Consider the following 20225-nt stretch of genomic DNA (forward strand, 5'->3'; position numbering starts at 1 on the left):
CCTGGGGAGCTGAAGCAAAGCAGAGAGTGAGGCGAGCCGAGAATGTTTATCTTGATCCATATTCTCACATTGATCAATCCCTGGTGGAAGTGCGGCTCACCAGAGACAATAATGACCCTGATCCGGGCACTCGGCATGTCTCTGTTTTGTTAAGTTCCCCACGTTATCGATCCAGTGGGGCTCTTGAGTGCTGCTTGGATTCACTCCCAGGCCATCTCTCCTCAGCACACAGCAGTGACCAGGCACAAAGAAGGCTCAATTAGCACCGGCTCTGCGTTGTCTGCACCCCCACCTTCAAAATCACTCCATCAGCTGGTAGAAAGGGAGGAAGGAAGAGGGGGGGGGGACGAAAAGACAGGATAGGAAAGCTAGAGAAAAGGAGCGAGAAATTGAACGCTTGAGGAGAAGGGAAGCGCTGACTGTGTTACCTGGGACACGAGAGCAAAGCCAAGGTTTTACCTCAAATCAAGACTCTGAAGCAGCGGCTGCGCCTTATGTTAATGACGCTGCCTCTGCAGGAAAGCATACAAAAGAACCCGGCTGCAACGACACACAGAGGAACACAAGAGACAATTTCCTGCACAGGCTGTAAATGCACACAAGAAAAAGTGGCAAACTGACTCCAGGAGACGGAAGTATTTCACTAGACCTCGAATTAACCTCACCACATCGCCACAGTAGGCAGGGTAGCCTAAAGTGTCTGCCGGTGGCTCTGGGTGATAACAGCACAGTAAAACTGACATGTGGTGGAATAATTCTCCGCTGATTCTGGTGAGGCAGTGTGAGGTCTCTGGGCTGCCAAGACGCCCTGTGATCCTAACCAAACCTGGCATGTGCCGTTAATGTTGCAGACATGTTGTCAGCTGATTTGGGCAAGGTGGTAGAGAGACATTATCGGCTCGTGCGGGAGAGTGAATCACAAGCAAAGTCAAAAAACACTAAAACAGTGCTCATATCTGCTGGGGACTTAGGCCTTCAAACGCAATCTTAAGGATCCAACGTTTGAGTCAGATTCAAACCGTTTTCTATCCACACAAACAATAAAAATGCATGAAATGTCCTCAACCTCCCAGCCCACCGAAGCCCCGCTCCTCCTCTTATCCCCTGCAGCCTTGGCGTCACTCTGCGCCGGGGCCAGAGATAAACCACTCAAGACGATGAGGATGATAATGGCAGACGCCGCAGCGCCTCAAAATTCAATCAGCGCCTGGACGTCAATGCGGATGAGTGTAAAAGTGAAATATGTTCGCCAGCGTGTGTTAAAAGATGCCACACAGGGCTCAGAGAAACAACAGCGAGGAGATGTGGAGGGCCATGAGGGAAAAAGAAAAGAAAAGGAGAGAGAGAAAGAGAGGGGGAGCGGGAGAAAAATGAATATAATGTGTTTCAACTGCTCTGCTTCCCAGCACAATCCCACTGGCATTTTGAGCAGCGCTACTTTAACCACAGACTGTGAATAAATTACCCTTTTGAACTCAGGGTGATTGCAAATGTGCCCCGGTTTCTCTTGAGACATGTCTGGCACTAACCCTCAGCCAGCCTTGTCACAAAGGCCCCTTCACTGCCTCTCCTCCCGCCTGCCCTCCCTCCCATCTACAGTACTTACAGGGCATACACACAGGCAGGCATAACATCATAAAACTTTTAATTTCCTGTAATTGCTGATGAATTTTCTGTTTCTTTCCCAGCTACAAAAGGTGCATTTTCACAGCGAGAAGCTTTTCCAGGATCCAGGGCAAAATTCTGGGACCATTTTACCCTTTTATTTTGAGAGCCGGAACCAGAGCCAAATCAGACTGCCAGGGTACAAATAGGGCCAGGTAGAGAGGTAGCACATTTTTCTTTAAAGAAATTTCACTTCACCTCATAGTTGTGCCCAACGCCCTGAAATCGCTCTGTGAAGCTCCTCCTCTTTCCAACAATCCTCTCTCTGAACAATGCTTCTCCATGCTGTAGATTGATGTTTACAACCATTCACAGGAATGTTGTAGTTTGAATGATAAACTCAACACTTCCTCCTGAGGTTTGCTAATTTCTGCAGCCACTAGTCTGGTGGAGCTATGTGGGGGAGGGGTGATCTTTGGGGTAGGAGCTTGGCTGAGGACTGAATCTCCAAGGAGGAGCATTGTGGAAATAGGCTGCACTTTTCTTTGTCCCTAAAAAAAAAATATACAAATACAAACATCATTTTCTTGATACTTGATGTTTCACTTTTTTGGGGGGATTCAGTCTGCAATCATTCAAAAAAAAAAAAAAAAAAAAAAAGTTTTTATTTGTATTAATTAGAATGGTAGCCATGGGAGACTTAAGGGTTTGTCAATTAGGTCACTGGTCAAAGCAATTTGTGTCTGATGGGAAATGACATTATAACATAACTATAAAGCTCAAAACAGTCAATTTTGCATAAGTTATTTTCTCTACCCAACACCCAGCGGGTACACATTTCAACAACATTTGGAGAGGCAGCATTTGGCTTTTTAGCCATAACTACTATGAAAACAAAATAATAATAATAATAATAATAATAATAATAATAATAATAATAATAATAATAATAATAATAATAATAATAATAATAATAATAATAATAATAATAAAATTAATTGGTCTGATTTGAATTGAAAATAGAAGTAATTTATGTGATGGCCAACAGTTGGATCATTCAGTGGAAATGCCCATAACGGATGAACAGGGTACAATAAAGTTCCAACATAATTCACTTTTCTCCATTTATGTTTTTGTTTCAAGGTGCTACGCTATATGAAGGAGTTATAAAGGTATCGTTTCAAATGGTTATCATTACTCTCATTACCTTTCCTATGGTTTAAAGACTTTTAAGAAATTTTATGCCGATATTCAAAGCAAGGATAAATGCAGTGCCCCCCGAACCACTACTGTTGTTCTTGCCAGCTAACTGCTTACGTCCAGTCAGAGGGCAGAACAAACACACTTACAAATATTTGTAACACTGAGTGCAGAAAGTACAGGGGTTGTAGCTTAAATTACAGTTTAAGTTAGAAGTGGCTCATGAGTGAAGCGGTTGCCTGCAGGCTGGCTACTGGAACAGGTAGTCTAACGAAATTACCATCCAACGGCAGTTTGTTATTCTGGTGTGACTCTAGAAACATTTAGAAAGGCAAAAACCCAGAGCGCAATAAATTCATTGGTATAGTTGTAGTAATCAATACATCATTTAAGCAGCAGCAGAAATAAGTTTTTGGGGTTTTTTTTTTGTTGAAATTGAAGCAATTTGTGTGAAAAAATGTTTGCATAAATATGAAGACAGTAAATTATTTTTACTCTCAAGATTTCTTGAAAATGCTTACACTGTGATAATTTGTCAAAAGATCGAAATGAAGGTGGAAGATAATATAGAGATTTGGGAGCTGCAGAAGGGAGGAAAGGAATTTCAGTGAGAAACATTAAGCAGGTTGAATAGGAGCCAGCGGGAGTGAGCCAATGTGTTCCCAAATGCTCATTATAACTCATGGCCCATACATTACTGTGACAATGTCCATTATTTATTAGACTCCACACTGGGAAAGAGCCCAGATTTTATGGCCACAGTCGCCTGACAGGCTGCAACCAAAATAAAAATAATCACCACTGTCACACACACGCAGGCGCGCACAAATTGTTCGACACTTCTTAGTCATTGGCACTAAAAGTTCAGTCTGCAATCATTCCAGAGTGGTCAAGTGACACCTTGCTTTTAGTGATTTCAACTTGTTTTTAGAGCAGAAACCTGGGAAGAGACAAGAATTAATTTCTTTCATCAGTCAGTCGGGGAGGACTATGATAGCAAGCCGATCATTCACGACCGACCTCCGGCGCTGATCGAGCGGTAGTGTTGCTGCTGGGAGGGGTTCTGGGGTGCAGTCACCCTTAACTGATGGGTTTTACATATCCTGTCACTTTATTCCGCAAAAATATTGGGGCGTTGCCGAGCTCAAATGTGGAAGGTATCGCAATCCATCACCTGGAGAGCTCACCGGCGCCAGTGGGAAGGGGTTGAAATCTCATCTGGAACCGTGTCACTGGTATCCCAGCCACCCAAGAGCCGTTTATGAGAGGCACTTCTCCAAGGCCGGCATCGCGGTGGAACTCATCTAGGCGTTCACATGACGGTGGCCAAAATGCGGCATCACACCGAAGCACTGACAGACTCTGCTTTGGTAGTAAATACAGGCCTTTGACAAACAGTTTAAAGGAAGCACTTTCAAATACCCAAAAAGTTGCTAAAAATCACTCAATGACGTCCGCAAAAAAATTTGTACATTTGTAAGTTGATTGTATTAAGATGAAAATATTTTTTCTGTTGTTTGTTACCTGCAAAAGAGATTCAAAGAGGCACATTTTTTAATCAGTTAAATAATTTTTACTTGTTTTTAATTTATAAAACTTGTATCAGAGCATTTTCAATTTGTTTTTGCTGTACAATCTACATTAGCAACAACCTGACAAGTTTTTAGAGTGCAATAGCTTAGCTTGGAAATCACCTAAATCTACAACAATTCGAAATGACAGGACACTATCAAAAATCTAAACTAAAAACCGTATTGTATTAGATAAGCATCGGATGATAAGACATTTTTTTATGATAAACATTGAGAAGAAATAACACACCTTCATGCCATTTACTAAGAATCTGACAGAGCATCCAACTTGATAAACAGCATGATAGACGATATTTGTCTGACAATAATGTAGTGGAGGTGAATACAATTAAGCTTTTTTGCTTCTCTCATTTTAAGGTTGTCCTAATGCCAGAAAAATATTAAAATTGCTTCCTCTATGTGTTCATAAATAGAAAATGATTTCATCTATATGAAATCACATTTAAGGAATCTGTTTGAGTGTAGAGTTACCACACATGTCTGTTTTCTTGTTAAAGGCCCCTTTCTGTCTGTCTGTTCTTTTTCTTCCAACAAGAGGTCACATCTACCTGGTTTTACAGTGACTAAAATGCCACAAAGCCAAATTCATGTTTGTTATTTAATGCTATGCTTTTTATTATCCCTCAGCATGATAGGGTTTAAACGAGAGAGGATCAAATGCAGCTCAAGCACAACAAATTCTGTGAAATGGCCTTTTAGTGTAGAATCAATACAAACACATGTGAAGCAAATGCTAGGTTTACCATCATTGTTGGACAGCAGAGCTTTAGTAACAGGCACTGTGAGCAAACTGTCAACACTGATGAGTAAAGCATTAACTTTACTCTTTAGTAAAGTTAATGATTTATAGCTGCAAGTTTTAAAGATGTACAACCCATGATATCTGAGGCTCCAGCTAGTCATTCACACTTATTTAAATACCATTTCACTGCAACAAGGTCTCATCACATTAATATAAAAAATAAAGAAAAGATGCATAACATTGTCTAATTTCTTTTGTTTCAGGCAAAAAAATAATAATAATCTATTATTACTGGTATAATAATGTTTTTATTTCATTCATCATTTATTTGTTATTTTGATTCTCAAACACAGACCAAAGCAGAAATGTATAATCAACACTCACCAAAGTTAGTAGTAGTTTTCAAGTGCTAGATATGCTCCTCTCATTGTAGAGTAAAACAAGGTGAGCAGCCCACTATGAGGTCTAAATTAGTCAGGGTATCATCTCTGGTTACCAGCCTGCAGCCCCTTGCTCAGGCATGCTTCTCTTTGGCAACGAGCAACAGCTGCAGGAGCGGTAACACCACACTACTCTGTCCTAAACATTGCAGTCCTCCCCTGATAAAATACAGTGAAAAATGTTTAAACCTCCCATTATTTCAGCATGTTTTGGTTCCGAGGAGCCAGACTATCTTGTAATCCTCTAAGGTGGTTATAACACAAAACTGTCAAAGCTTTCTTATCTTTGATTGCTTATGAAAAATCAACCCAAGTCCAAATAGGTTGTTTTTATTTGGACTTGGGTTGATTTTTCACTTCTTTTTTTTCCCCAATCTGACCATCACTGCATCTTTGCAATTAGCACTTGAAGAAAAAGTGGCCCAGTGCAGAGGGGGCTGTAATAATCTAACTACCATAGATTAAAAGTAGCTGAAAGACAGGACCTTAAAAATATGCGTGCAGAAACCAGCAATATTAACTATTTACAATTTCCCATGTTTTCATCTAAGAGCTTTTCAGGATACTTTTTGTTGGAACTAAGATGCTATTTTATGTCTGCCGTCTGTGGTCTTCTGAGTTTTTCATAGATTAAATGCAGAGAGGGAAGAAATTATACCTCTGTGAGAAGTAATGTTTATAATAAGGAACTGCCTAAAGATAGGTTCTTTGCTAAGTCTGTTGCGCAGACACAACACAGGTTTGTTCTATTTCCCTCTTTGGTCCGTCAGCATTAGGTGGCTCAATTCCACTGAAAAAGCTCAAGAACTGCTGAGAAACATTTCAAAGCAGCCCGACTCTTTGGAAACAAAATTTCTCTTTATTCACATCCCATTCACATCTGTGCATCCCAAGTGAACACGGTCAATGTGTAGATAAGAGGTCCATAAGTGTCCTTATTGCGCCTCGGTACCATGATGTGGCTACAACGCAACACCTAGCCTTGAACAAGCCGTCCTTTCAAGTAAATCTTGCTAAGTGTACTGCGGATGTTTGTGAGTAATGAGGAATTTGGGTGATTTTTGCTGACTAGGCATTTATGGATGGTGGGAGGGATGGCTTATGATGGTGTGCTTAAGAGCTATTGCTGGGGGAGGAGGGTGGTCACAGGGGGGAGATTAGGCTGAGGGGCAATGAAGGAAAACCCAAATCCATCTCCATCTCAGAACCATCCTAAAGCAGATTACTTACTTCAACGGCAGAGGAAGAGAGAGAGAGGGGGCAGCAGATAAACGAGGAGGCAGTGAACGAGAGAGCAATTAGCCTAGATGCAATTTCGGCACAGTCCCCTGACTTGATATTTGACCTTTAGTAAGAGTCTCGCCAAATATCGCCCGCGAAGCGCCGACAGACCATATGGCAAAGTGCTGCTGGAGGCTGAGATCAGTGTGACTCGCAGCCTCTGTACGGTAATGGGAGGGAATGTAATTACAGCGCACTATTCCTGTAGGACGTATATTTCGCTAGCCCGCAATAGGAGTGGCTTTGCATTAAGTGGGCAATGAAATGGAATGAACCCGGTATTTCTGAGCCTGAACTGAAAAATGACTCTTTATGAGCCAGTCATGATAGAGAGAGAATACTTTGTTAAAAAAAAAAACCCACCCTGAAATCCAAGCTAAGAAAGAAAGCAGCTAAACCACAATAATTAATGCCACAGCAGAAATGTGTCAGTTGCCGGCAATGGCAGAACCCCTGCTGAGTCAGATACGCCACAGTTAGGAGAACAGGTTTAAAGCCAGAGATAAGAGAGGACAAAATGCATGCAGACACCAACCAGCATGACTACAAAAAAAGCCCTAAAACTTAGACATCAACAGGATAATTAACAAATGAGGATGTAAACAGATCCTTTACAAAAGATATGCAGGACCTTTAAGATGTTTTGTTAGAGTTTTGTATTGGTGAAGATTGGTGAAAATAATATGGCGTATATTTGTTCTTATTAGTACATTCAAATTGTATGCAGTTTCTGTCATAACTATCTATGAATATGAATATTAATATGCAGTTGTAGAGAATATGTGCTGCAATTCCATTATTTGCCTTCAAAATAAATAGATAATTTGGTAATATCTAGTGTTTGGCTATTGCATTTATTGCATCCCTTACACTTAGGTAGCTTAACATAACATTATTAATTAACTTTCCTCTGTTGAATATCACACTCCCCTCAAAATCTTTTGGCATCCCCAGGAAAAAGGTATAAAAAGCCCCAAAAATGAAATGATCTTCTACTTCGCTAGAACAATCCCACACAAAAAAAATCTAACCTTCAATTTTGCTACATTTAGTCAGTGAGGACAACAATCTATTGAGAGGATTTTTGACTAAATCAGCAGTTCAGTAGTTAACATGTATTCATTGATTGATAAATGGAACTGGAGGATTTTTGTCATTTACACTTCACTGTACAGAACTTTTTAATTAGAAATCCATGACCTTCTGCTTTTCTAGTGTCTGTAGATGACAGAGAGGCCCATTTTTCATAGCACTTTCCAAAGTGGAAAAGATAAGAGAACATGATATTCAAGTCACATCTATGTACATTTACCTCTATAAATTGGGATGTTGCTTCAAAAAAAATAACCACTTAGCTAAACAAGCCTACAATACTACTACTAATAATAATAATAATAATAATAATAATAATAATAATAATAATAATAATAATAACTGGAAAACTTAGCTGGAAAAAAGGATAAAAAACTAATTTTCAGACATTTTTTTCATAATTTGCAACAACTGTTGAGAGTCTTGTATTAATCATTTAGTACTAGTGCAAAATAGGTTGAGAATACATGCATTTCAAATATTAAAATCATTTATATTTTTCTATTCATTTGACATATTTCAGTTGTTTTTTCATTCCTTAAGAGTCAGTCAGTAACAAAAGAACAGATGGGATGTGTGTGCCTTTCAGTTTTCAAACCAAGATCCCCATCTCTCTCTGGTGACAACAAAGTAGAAAAAGCAACTCAACCACTCTGCTAACTTCCTTCTTATGCTAAACCTTCTGTGCAAATATAAAACACATATGAGAGGCAGTGTATGTAAACACAAAACTCCACACACACACACACACACACACACACACACCCACGCACGCACGCCAGCACGCCCACGCACACAATATTTGCCCAGTAACAAAGCCTGAGCCTTTTCTGCTCTACTTATATTCACAAAGAAGTCCCATTTAATACTGAAAAATGCCTAGTAACTGTGCTGATTTATTACATGTGAATGTAACTTTTAAAAAGTACTGAAAAACGTTACCTTACCTTAAACAGTATCTTTAAAGAATTTTAATATTTCTCAACCATCAGAAGTCGTTTAGTACTACTATGTTTGTTACCAAATTATAATGAGGTCTTTAGAATATTTAATGTGGCAAAGTGAGATTTTGTTTTCTTCCTGATCTTAATTTTTATCAGAAAAAAGTTTCATCCATCGATCTGGGCTGCACAAGCAGCTGCAGCCTGGTACCAAGTGACCATCGTTTCTGTTGAAACTGCTGTTGTGATGAAGATATTTTTTTTCCGCCAGCCAAGCTTGAAGATAGAATCAGAAGTCTAGAGACGAATGCAGGTTTCTTGAGAGGTGATACAATAAGATCCTAACCCTCCTAAGGTATTGAACAGAATCTGCTAAGGTGTTTTTTTCATATTCTGAAACATCTGCTGAAAACTTTCTGTTCTTCCCTCCTTTCTTTCTCTCCCAAATTATCCCCTTTAAACTATTGTTAGACCTTGAAACAATTGCTCTAACTTGTGAGAGCAAGTTAGAGCATCCCTATATATATATATAGATATATATATATACATATTTATATATAAATTACATATTTAACCACTGGTTGGCAGCAGAGCAAATGTAGGGGTCAGAGTGTCTCTTTTTTCCCTTTTGCATCATTGCATATAAACATAATGTACGACAAAATAGTCTGGATAAGCCACACATACATACCCAACACACTTTACAATAAATAAAATGCATCTTAAGCTTTTCTACAGAAAAGTGAGTTTTTCTGCTATGCAAAAAATCTGCAGAAAGCGTAAAAATGGATAAAAATATGCAGCTCTGATTAATGCTGCAGCTGGTTAAAAGACTTTCACTTTAAGAAGAAAAGGAGGGAAAAAATGTGTTTGGATTTTCTAGAAGTTTTTCTACAGCAACATTGACAGGTCAAAGGTCGGTCAGTGGCAGTTTTTTCTGGGGGAACCACAAGATTTGGGGATTTGGAGTCAATTTCCAACATTAAGCAGAAATATCCTTCATGTAGGTAATGTCTACATCCAACCTTGGTTGTTTAAAAGATATTTGTACTACAAATATTTTTAAATAAATTGCAGCATTATTCCAGATAATTTAATTAGTTACCTAAAATTCAGACCCATATGAATGGAGGCTGGAAGAAATCAAAGCATCACCTATAAATTTAAGTATTTTTGTAAATAAAATAGAGTGTGGAGGTCTTTCCAAGAGAGAAGATTAGGGCAGCGTGAGCAGGAAGGAAGAAAGGTGTTCTAGGACAGGCGTAAGGGAGGAGCAGTTTGGCTACCTGAGGGATCCGGTCTGGAAATCCCCAATCTCCCAGCCAAGTCGCAGCTCTTTGAACAGCGAAAGTCGTCAGCCAGCACGACGACAAACCATGTGGGTGTAACGAAGCGAGGGCTAAGCGAGGCAACATGCTGCCAGTTCTCTGAAATGTTAAATTGAAATGCAAAGTAGGAGCGGGTCGTCTTGTTTAGAGCAGATTTCTTAGCATCTGTGTGGGAGTCCTAAAACTTGGAGGGTCCACACGCAAATCTCTGCATATTTAGAGTAAATCAACATAATATTTAGGTTAGGATTGGAAGGTACACACAGCTGAAGCGGAGTTTAATTTTGCTCAGGTAAATGAGAGTTAAAGCAATCTGTGCTTGAAATTTTGAATAACAAAAGCTCCATTTCAGGAAATTAAATTTTAAAACACGGAGAATGTTAGCTCTCACTAAGTATCATGCTTCTCAGTAAGGCTTATGGTTATAGCAGAATTATTATCATCATTATTATTATACATATAAGAAGTCAATGTTAATGAAAAATGTGTGTCTAACTAATAAAAAGTAATCGAAGTTTAAGAATTATTTGGTATGAACATGATAGGTTTTAGATCATTCTTATGGCTTTTCTTGTTGCCTTTTGCTTAGTTTTACCTAGTGCTGCTTATCCTAAATGCTCTTGACTTACGTTTTGTTTGACAAGTGGTTTATTATGAAAGCTTACATTTATAATATCAAGGTTAAGCACTGTAAAAAGCAAAAATATTATAGTGCTGTAAAAAATGCAACTGTATTGGTTTTTACACAGCTTTACCTTCATATCAAACAGAAATAAATATTTCTTCTGGCACTAGTGTCCTTCATTGACAGTCACCAGACAGGAAATGGGCAAAAAAAGAAGGGCTGAAAACATGCAGCCAGTGTCAGGACTCAAACCCAACTTTAGCCGCTGCTTTTCCACTACACCTCTACCAAACCGGAAATCTGACCGGAAATTCATCAGTTTATAAGGAACACAACGATTTGTCACAGCTTGCGTTTTAACTCCATACACACCCTGTTCCCTGACCTAATGGATTATTTTGTAATTCTTTTATTTTTATTTTTTGTTTTGTTTTTGAATCTTTGTCATTTTAATGCAACATGTTACTCTTTGTCTGGTGAAAACTGCACGATATGTAAAAACACATACAGTGCCCATGTAAAGTGTCCGGGACACACGTCTGGGAAAAATCAAGCACACATAATGACATGCAATTTTTTTCTTGTCAGAACCACAAACGTCAGTGTGCTTCATTGGGATTTCAAGGAGCCCACCAAGACTAAGTAGTGTTGTCACGTGGAAGTGAAATTGTACAGTTTTCATTTTTTGAAAATAAAAATCCCTAAAATTTGTATGGATTTTTTGACCCTTGGCTAATTTAACATTTAATCTTAAAAAGTTAAACACATTGATGGATTTCCCCTTACAGCACACACAAAACGACAGACTTAAAACTTTAGAGAAGTATTTGTAAGCCAGGACCAACTCTATTTTTCAATATCAGAGTTTTGAATTTTCTGCTCTACTCAGTTTTGGGTTTTGCTGCTGTCTGCCAAGTTTGAACTGTTTTGCCAATTTTAAACCTTGGTTTGCATTGAATTACAAAGTGGTGTTAATGTAGAATAAATAAGTAACTGTGGAATCCTAAAATAGTTACTTATTGAGAAATGAGTAAGAAAGTCAGCCGATATAAACTGTAAAGCATAATCTTCTAACTCAAACAGTTTCTGATGAAGCTAGAAGACAAAGCAAAACCTGGATCAACAATTTAATACAGAGCTAGTCCAAGGAGACCCCCACACTGCCAAGTCATTGCTACTCAACAATAATCAGACAGGGAAACTGGTCACAGTTTGAAAAGACACAGGCTGCCCTCTGAACTGATTGAAATTACTTCTCTCCCCTTTACAGAACACCCCAGACAGTGCATTTAAGGAATGTCAACAAACTGCGCAGTGGTCGAACAGCTGAACGAGGGGAGAATCTCCCACCGCTGTAAGTCAAGAGGGAAAAAAATTAATCCACCTGATTGTGGCATTATAAATCCTATCCGTTGCCTGCGGACCACAGGGTGACTTCACACCTCTATGACACACTTGAACCTCAGGGCATCTCAGAGAAAAAAAAAAGAAGGAATATCTTTCTGGGCATGGTGTCAGATGCTCATCATGAAATATTCATAACCTGAGAGCAGAGCCACAAAAGACGAGGTGGCAGCTTGCGAGGATTTGACTTGCAGAAATGGAGGTGCTTAAACCGCATTGACCAGTTTCTCTCATCACAACTTGTCAGTCACAAATTCACCTCATCCACGTCACTATTTCCAGACTGTATACCACGGAGCCACCTGTCATTTGCTCTCTTTTAACTTAAACACACAAACCTTTCACTTTGCTTCACACTAAGACAACTGACTAAAACAACCGAGAAAAGAAAGAATAATACAATTTGATTTTATATGAGAGCTCCAGTTTAACTGCGAAAATTCAATAATGTGTTTTAAAAAAACCATCCCTATTTTTTGAACACATGTATTGTATAGAGGGAGGGTACAGAGGTATTAAGAGTATGATGACCAGAATAAATGTTACAGACAGAGAAAAAATTATTATTTAGAAGAAACACAACCCCGAAGAACGTAGTTCAGGACTGGTGCTTCATTGTGTATTTGTGTCTGTGCTATCTTCTTAAAACCCAACCCAGGAATTAATACAAACTCAACACTTTGATAGAGCAGGCTTGGTCTCCTTAGAAAATGCTTTATCAATTGCCATAATAAACTAAACTAAACTTGACTGCATTGTTTCATAGCTAGAATTGAGTTTGAATATGTATTTTTGACTTTTGTCTATATGAATGGATCAAACAGACTGCATATTTCTACAAATAAAATGAGACTCTATTTTGTAAAGTGCCTTTAGACAACATTTATTGTGAATTGGTGCCATATAAATACACTGAGTGACATTTAATGACAGTTTTTAGTACACTGCGATTCTCCTATGCACCAACGCACACAGCAAATAGTGGTTGCTACAGTCTATTTTGAATAGGTCACATTAGTAAACAAACTTTTTTCCCCTTCCATGGTCATTTTAAGCTTTTAAATATTTCCTCCTACTAACTGGAGAAAACATGAGTCTGTTTAACCAGAATAGTTTCCGGAGAAAAGGTGCAGCACACGACTATGAGATTGTGAACAATAGTCAACAGACTTCTATCAATGACAACTTTAAGACAATCTTAAATTTTGTAGCAATACAAAGCTTGCGTTTTACACAAAATATTAAAAGTCCGAAGCCTAATGTCTTTATCGATTTTGTTATTTACAGCATGTCAATAAAAGTCCCCAATAAACATAAAAAGGAACAAAGCAGGAATATTATTGTTTAATAAAACAGATTTTTTTGACATTTGTTGGAAGTAAAGGAATATTTTTCATTGTGGCATAAAAGCAACCCAAAGTGTTTTGCTCTACACGGTCATCATCTCCTGAATTACATACAATTACAAACATAAAGATTGCAGTTTTGCAGCGTGGTTGCCGATAAATCCAATATCTGATTGAATGCAGTTTGTGCAGGTAAAGATCTGCAACTCTAATTTAGATGACTGTAAGTTGAAGACATCAGAAAAAAATAATATGAATAGTATATTTACACTCTGGTTCTTATCTACACAAACAACGTACACGTTTTGTTTCCTCAAAGTTGGATAAAACCTATGAGTTTAATTCTAATGAATTAAACAGATTTAATTCACAACGTTTGAGTTGAAAACAGCACTGCTAAGTATGTAGCATTATCTCTTCTCTGATACAGTTTACAAACATTTATGGAAAACAGCAATTGTTTTGTGAGTGTTTATATCAACTCTCAAGGACCAGAGCTGTTTGGGTAAAGTGCTAGTGGTTTTGCAATAAGTTGGCAGCTGTCTCACATAAGCCATAACTATGTCTTCCCTTGACTGATGTTGTTGCAAAAGATCTTTGCAACCTGCAAATAAACGATCAAAAGTCTGTAAAATGCTGTTGCTGTTATTCTGTACGGTTTAAATGTTTTGATTGTAGTTACCATTTCTAATAAGAAGAATTATAATCCCACCATGTTACGCTAAATGTCAAGAGAGTCATTAAGAAAAGCTAATAAATGAACTCTGAGAGCTATTCTTAAAGTGTCTGTGGCCCGTTAAGGCACACCATGGAAATGAATTATTTTGACTTCATGATGTCGTAGTATATATATCATTGTCTGACTACACCTACTTGATCCATCTCCTGTCTACCCTAAAACTCTTTAGGATCTTGCAGTCATAGATGCTGACAAACAAAAAATCTGAAAACCTTACGCTATAGACAGTGTCTAGTTAGTCCCTTTTCGATTACTGTAGAAACACAATGAAAGGGGTAATATGGATGCAGAGCAAGTACAAAAATACGCTCTCCATTTCAACATCACACAAGCAAGGCTTATTATTAACACAGATTCATATATTTAAAAAAATGCATTCATCTATGCTTCCTTCCTTCCTTCAACAAAATGTTGCAACCTAGAATAAATTTTCAACACCCTGTACCGTTCTCACTCGGTGTCTTGGAATGAATGGGAATCCTGCCGGAAGCTTTTGGTTATCTCTGCTTTGTGGCCAGTGCGATACGGATCCACTTCCAATGGTACGACGGACAAAAGTTAAATGAGCAGTAAATACAAACTCGATAAGATTCAATTCACCTCTCAACAATAATTAAGTCTGATTCAGTGAGTTTTGATTTAATAGGATACAATAGGATGTGATACAATCAGTTCGGATAAAGCAAGAGAATAGTGCTTTGTGACTTACAGAGCATAATTAGTAGAAACAGAACATTTTCTCAAGAAAGCCTTGTACTATAATACCTTTACATAAATCACGTTGCTCTCATTAATCGGACACCTTGCTGTCTCAAAAACAGAAACCGAGGGAACAAAATACACTGGTCAGCATTGTTTTTATACCAGCTGCTACAAAATAAATTGTTTCTTTGGGAACATTTGTGAATTGATCTGCACTACGCTGCTGAGGTTCAAATGTACTAAGAGAACTTTGAATTCAAGATGAAGAAACATGTCAAAGAAAACACGTTACACTGCTTCGGGAAAGCATTTAGAGTTTTTGATTTCAATGAGGTAATGTTAAATAAAGTATATATGACGATGATTTAAGCAAATGGGTCCTCCAAGTAGAATAAGAAGCATGTGGAAGAATCCACATGCTGATGGATGGCTGGATCCATCCATCCATCCATCCATCCATCCATCCATCCATCCATCCATCCATCCATCCATCTCTCTAAATCCAAGGATGATTTAGAGAGAGACCAATGAACCTGACAGTCATGTATTTGTACTGTAGAAGAAATCCAGAATAGAAAAGTAAACATGAGAAGTTAAAGAAAAAATAATAAAACAAAAAAAGATCAAACAGATACTATCCTCATTATTCTGGCATTTAGTAAGTAGAAACAAATTTGATAAACCTAACTGACACAAATAGCAAAGTTTTGTCTGATTTCATGTCAGACTGATATTATAATATTTTACTCCTCGTTTTTAAAACGTGGATATAAATTTCTGGTTTTTATTACGTAACTAGCTACAATGTCCAAAATATGTGAATGAATGCATGACTTGGATTTAAAGGTTTTTACTAGTAAGATTAATACGTAGAATTTTGCATCATTTCAACTCCTGATTTTCAATGGATATTGAATAAAGTTGATGTTTATTCAGTAAACCGATGTTAGCTTCACACTCACACTTCCCAGTCACAGTATATCTAAAGCTTACTGTAGTCAAAACAAGAAACAACTGCAGAGATAAAATACAAAAATAATTCAGAACCACACTGGCCCAATATCATGGTGCAACACTCTGTGCATCTTTACTGAAGACTTCCCTCTCAGACTTTTTTTTTTTTTACAGTCTCTCATTAATGACGAGATACCTTTTAACTTCGCAGCCCGAGTTAACATCAATAATTTATTCCTATCCATTTAAAATTTAAAGCGCCGCACATTAACGTCTTGCCACACCTGCTCCTTCGCGCTGTCCACCCTCCACTGGGCGTTTTTTCACCACTGTCCCCGTCTCTCTCTTAGCTTCTCCTTACGCTATAATGAAGACAATGACAAGTCCTCTTTCTCTCCACTGAACCACAGATGTTAAATGAAACGATGGCAGAGAAGGCGACAGACCACATAATGTAAGGCCATCGTCCAGACGCCTCCAATTACGCTTTGGCCTTAATTGGTGGCCGTGGCAAAGATGAGGAATTCGTCATTGGTGTGCATTTGCGCCTTTCAAAGCACAGCATTGGCCCACAGAGGACAGCGAGTTGGTGCAAATGAAAGCTGACAGAAAATCCACATGGTACAATCGGCCTAGGAGAAAAAGGGCATGACAGTGACTAAAGGGGACCTGGGCTCTGAAATAACTGGGGGTAGTTTGCAGGGCAAGATCTGTATAATTAAGCGGTCTGCATTGTTGTTCAGATGGCAAATTCCCTTTGTCTTGACAGGAGTGGACCGTTGCCCTTTAGGTTGCGATGCGTGGCGGTGTTCACCATCTCCTTTATTTTTTATTTTTTCCACACTCCTCCAAACCTCTGTGACCAAGTTAATTTTCAAATTTTAAGCTTGAATAAATCCAGTAAGTTAGAGATCCATGGATCTTAAGGCCACATGTCCTTCAGAGTTTTTCCTTCACATTTTTTTTATTTATTCTTCACCCCCTCTCCTTAGCCCACAGAGATTGACTTGGAGCAGCCGGTGTTATCTCCAGAGAGGCAAAGGTTGGTGGAGGGAGTGGGGGGAGAAGGCCACAGATTTGTCCTTATCTATTCTGAGCACACCTAAAACAAATTAGACCTGGCGGCCGCTGCTTATTTGGCTCCCCCACTCTCATTAAGGGGCTGAAATCCAGGCTATTTTCCTCGAGGTCCTGCCTCTCTACCATTTTGGGGTCTTGTCTTTTATCGCTACAGCAAAGGTTTCCAGACAGACATGCCGCCTTTTCATCTCAACCATTTCATGTAGTCAAACCAACCCTGCACAAACAGAGACTGGGAGAGTGAGCATCCCACCCTATGCTGAGATACTGTTTTCCTACACATCACTTGATGCTGGCCTTTGACATTTGTTAATTGAAAGAGCAATCTGTTCAGTCTCATCCTCATGCCTTCAGCCTTATGCTGCAAGCAAATCGAAGCCTCTTTAGATGTAGCTGCATGTTTTTTTATTCTGTCTTTGGAACGAGGACAAATGTCTTCAAATTCAATATTATATCGTATTGCGTAGTTGCATAGTACCATATTGTATTTAGGTGTGGTCAATATGACAGAACTAAAAATGTTGAAACATTGATTATCTGCAATATCAGAAAGATTGTGAAGGCCCAGGTAATGCAAACAGTTTTGTGCAATTTGATAAATTAGGAATATCATGTTCTTTTTTTACATATTTTGTGAAATTTATTGTTTTTTTATGTGGTCTTTTCTTTGAAGGTGATCTTAGCGATGTCATGTCTGTAAATGTTCCTAAACATTTTACTTTGTGAAATAAAGTTTAACAAATAAATAAATAAATAAATACTAATAATTTGTGCTATTAACCTAATAAATTAACAATCATTTCTATCTCTACTTTTTTTTTTTTTTTTACAGGAAAGTGCAACAAAAGAAAGACTGTATTAGCCAGTGCAGATGCATGTCATATTCAAACCATACATCACCAGTTAATGAGAGCTACAACTGAGAGCTTAGTTCACACAATTAACTGCAATTGGAAGAAAATGTGCCTGTAGGCAAATTATCAGGAAGTCATATAGAAATAGAGAATGGATTAACATACTTCTTTTTAAGGAACAAAATAATATTATGGTAAAAAAACAATCATTATAGTAACTGTGAGAGTGGTTCTGGTTTTCTGACCCATTAACATGTTTATACCTGCTACACAAAGGATGCTGATGGAGGCACTCAAACAGATATTTACAAAGACAAACATATCCCACTGCCTTTGCCTTCCCCATCCATATGCAAACTGTACAAAGATTTACAAAATAAGATTTTAAGAAGTAATGATCCATCCAACTTTGCACATGCTGACTATTTGTAAACAAAAACAAATGAGTCATTTTTAAAGTTTTTTTTTTTTTCCAAAATGTTTGTGATGAGTTATCTTGACTGAGTCAAAAAAGAACAGTTGAGGTCATATTTCTATATTAAGGTATAATGTAACATTAACTGAATTCATGAATGAATAAATGTGAAATGTTTATGCTTTCTCTAAAACATTGCACATTTTCTGACAGCTCTGTGTGAGCCGGTTATGGATTATGTTGGCACATGGCCATATTCTGCAATGATCAGATAACCTGGGTTACAAAGCCTACAAAATGCTGTTTTAGAAACAGATAATCGGACTCACAGAAGGCTAGTGTGGTTTGTATTTTCCTTCCATTACACTTTCCAAAATGCAGACGTATTTTTACTCTACCAAGTTATAGCTATTTGTTAGCTTCTTCGACAAATTAAAAGTTAGTTTGTCGTAAATAGCTTAAGCAGCAAACAAAGAGAAAGTCTCCTCCTGCTCTCACACGAGTATAGCATTTGAATGTTAATGCGGGACCTTTGAGCCATCTGAGCTCGAGCTATGCAAAGGTAACTGCTCGGGAAATGTTAGGTTAGATGAGATTCATCTGCCAGACTAATCCATCCTGGAGCCTGAGAGCAGCAGCAGAAGCGGGAGCAACAGCAGCGAGACAGAGCAGGATCTGCTGCAGAACGGCATAGCGGTGACACGGGGCAATTCTCCAGGGCCTTGCATTAGCGCGCTAAATTAAAGGGGGTATTAGATTAAATTGGCTCTCCGATTTCAGGGGTGTGAGTAAAATTCTGATTTGCATTTTCCACCGCTGCTTAAGATATAATTAGTTCAGGGTGATTCCCATGTGGAAAACATTGACAGGCAAATCTAACTGGTTGCCGGTAGCTTATCGTCTCTTGCAAGGCAAAAAGGTACGCTCAGCTCGTGCTTGGTGTGTTACTCTGTGTTTGTGTACCTCTTTGTCTGTGGGAGTGGGAAAACAGGTGCAAGGCAGGAAACATTTGAATTCTGTTAACTCTGCATCAGAGGTTACTACATCACCTGGTTCCTCAGGTTTTCAACCAGATGACAATAAAATTTAAGCAGTTAAAAAATCAACACCCCATTAATAATGGCAGGAAACTTTGCAAAAAATATTCATGACAACTGGATATTTTTCTTTTTTGGGGTGTTAAAATACAAAAAAATAAAATGATTAAAAATATTTTATTTGGGTTTTCAGTGATGGAGCAAAACAAAGTAGTATAAAATTGTTAAAATGTAAGAAAATGCACAGATAATGTTTTTTGTTTTGTTTTGTTTTTACAAATAAAACTGAAAATATTTGTATTAGCATTACTGGATCTAAATCATGGAACTGGAACTGTGGCTGTGTTCTTAAGGTTGTTGTCCTGCTAGAAGGTGAACCACTGCCCTAGTTTTGATTTGCATGAAGGGTTTTCATTCAAATTTGTGTCTTCTCTCTTTCCATCGACTCGTCCCGATCCCTTTTACAGAAAAGCATCCACACAGCATCACCCTGCCACCACTACAGGGTTTGTCGCCTGGTTGGTTTGGTGTGTTCAGGGTGATGTGCAGTGTTACTTTTCAAGGTAGAGAGCCTTGTTGTGGTCATTTTTCAGTTGTATCATACTATTTATTTTTCAGACCACTGATTGAACAGAGCTCTGAGAGATATTTGAAGCTTGGGAAATTGTTTAATAACCTAAATCTGCTTGAAAACTTCTCCCCCAACCTGTTCGATGTACTCGTTTGTCTTCATTATGCTGTTTGTTCCCTAATATTCTTTAACAAACCTCCAAGGTCTTTACAAACGCAGCCAAATTTATACTGAGAAACATTATAACTCCACACAAGTAGACTGTCTTTACTAGCTA

At 38.2% G+C, this 20225-nt stretch overlaps 1 protein-coding gene across 3 annotated transcripts in view; it reads right to left on the bottom strand.

The window, feature by feature from the left end:
- cxxc4 (CXXC finger 4) overlaps positions 1-20225 on the bottom strand; it is a 51207-nt gene that overhangs the window by 10782 nt on the left and 20200 nt on the right. The window lies entirely within an intron of this gene.

This window comes from Gambusia affinis, linkage group LG04 (assembly GCF_019740435.1).
Source record: "Gambusia affinis linkage group LG04, SWU_Gaff_1.0, whole genome shotgun sequence".
Lineage (NCBI taxonomy): Eukaryota > Metazoa > Chordata > Actinopteri > Cyprinodontiformes > Poeciliidae > Gambusia > Gambusia affinis.